We start from the raw sequence: 2,447 nt of genomic DNA on the forward strand, positions 1-2,447 counted from the left end.
ATTTATAAAAAAGGAATTTGCTTATCTATACTTGTTCACTCTCTGTTATTCACGGATGAGTAGCTAAATCGGTTGAATGGGTTGAGAAGCATTTAGCTAGCACAACTAGGGAATCTTCATTCTTTGCGATTATCTTATTTATGTATGCTTCATTCGTCCATTAGAAATACTTTGGAGGGTAGTCTAAGGATAGTATCTAGACTTGGGAAGGTCAGGTTAGAATCTAGACTCGAAAGAGCCAGATTAGAACACAGAAACAAAAGATAGGCGCTTAGGAATGAGCACTATTTGTTATCAACGCACCGCATGCATCCTAGAGATAGGATATGATTGTATGCGGTCACCTTACTTTTATGCATTTTGCATCATCGCATAGGACAAGAGTGGAGACTTAGGGATGAACTCTATGGACATTTTGTATTCAACACATGCATCCTAGATTTAGGAACATTGTATTTACATTGGAAAATGACTTGCTGTGCATGGTTGTAACATGATCGCATAATCTAACGCATTCCCAAGTAACGCTAGCTAAATATCTTTTCAACCCGTTCATCGCATACTCATTGCATCTATTAACACAACTGCCTTTTCTCAACTCTGCCACATTTCAACGCAAACAACAAACCCAACACTTTATTTAATTATCTGGTTACCGCAAAGTTCTTCATAAAAATTACCAACGCAAACTGTTTTCACAAGTCCCTGTGTTCGACCTTAGACTTACCAAGAAACTCAAAGGAATTTACACTTGGATTTCGCTGGGGAAACTTGAGTGCACAACGCAATTCCATCAACGCATAGCATCTATATTTCCACTTCATAAAACCAAGCATCACGTACCTTGAGTAATCATTAGTGAAACTGATAAAATACTTATAGCCACCTCGGGCTCGCACATTCATAAGACCACAAAGGTCAAAATGTACAAACTTAAGAGGCTCCTTGGTTCTATAACCTTTTCTAGTAAAAGGTCGTTTAGTTATCTTACCCTCAAGGCAAGATTCGCACACTGGTAAAGAATTTCTTCTAACTTACTTAGAAGTCCATTCTTCACTAATCTCTCAATCCTATTGAGATTGATGTGCCCTAAACGAAGATGCCAAAGTTGGGTATTTTCTTTTGGAGAAATTCATCGACATTTTGATTGAGTTACGACAGTTCTAAACATTTCAGTATCATGGAGGGAATTAATAGCTAACGGCCATAGCACATATAAATTTGATTCCAGATTTGTTGTGCAAATAAAAACACCATCTTTATGAATAAACACTTTATCCACATTAAAAGAGATGGTATATTTACATTGTAATAAATACTTCATTTAAAACAAGAAACCTATTTTGTAAAGGTATCGAGAGTCCTCCCACTGCCACAACTGAGACAACGTGCCCGGTGCCTACTTGCATCGTCATCTTACCATCCTCCAGTTGTTGCCAAGATCTAATCACCTGAAAAGAAGAAAAAACATGGTTAGTGGCGCTCGAATCAATTATCCAGGTAGAATCATTATTCTCCACTAAACAAGTTTCAAGAACAAGTAAATCACATTTACCTTTATTGACCTTGGCCTTAGCCTTGGCTGCTTTCTTCTCTTTCAGATATCGAGGACAGTTCCTCTTCTAGTGTCCATCTTGGTTGCAGTGGAAACACTTTCCCTTAGCAACCTATGGACGCCTCCTTGGGGCGACAGGCGATGGCTTAGTAGGTGCCTTCCCTTTTCCCTTACCACCCTTCTTCTTCTTCCACTTTGTAGTGTTAGAAGCAAAAGGTGCAGACTTCGTTCCTGAGGTCGAACCTCTATGGAACGTCCTAGAGGATGAAGCAACATTTGCCTCATTCTTTTGCCACTTCTTACTTTTCAGTAAAGATTAGTAGGTCTGCACCTCGTTGAGGAGAGTTGTAAAGTTATATTTCACTTTGTTAAGAATCATATTGCTAACAAAGTGCAGGAAGCTCTCTGGCAAAGACTGTAGGATTATGCTAACCTAGTTGCCCTCATCGATGATAGACCCATTCAACTCCGCCACATTAAAGTGGACCATCATGTTTAGCACATGTTCACGAACATAGGTGCCTTCTTCCATTTTGGAGTTGAATATGTACTTAAGAGCCTCATACATAAGCTATTCAGACGGTTGTCCAACATCCCCTTGCAGGGACTCCATGATCTAACGCGCTGAGACTATAGGCTCATGTTTCTTGGCCAAGATTTCAGAAAGACTTGCCAAGATATAGGCTTGAGCCTTCTCATTTGCCCTTGTCCATCGCTCGTATGACTCTCAAAAATTTCGAGTGGAATTCAGAGTTGGAATAGAAGGACAAGCCTCCGTGACAGTGAACATGAGATCCTCGATGATCAGGATCATCGTGATAATGTGTTTCCATGTTGCGAAATTATCGTCAGTAAGTTTTTCAGCTCTTAGTAATGCCAACGTGGTTGTTTC

The sequence above is a fragment of the Benincasa hispida genome, chromosome 12 (genome assembly GCF_009727055.1).
Source record: "Benincasa hispida cultivar B227 chromosome 12, ASM972705v1, whole genome shotgun sequence".
In the NCBI taxonomy this organism is placed as follows: Eukaryota; Viridiplantae; Streptophyta; class Magnoliopsida; order Cucurbitales; family Cucurbitaceae; genus Benincasa; species Benincasa hispida.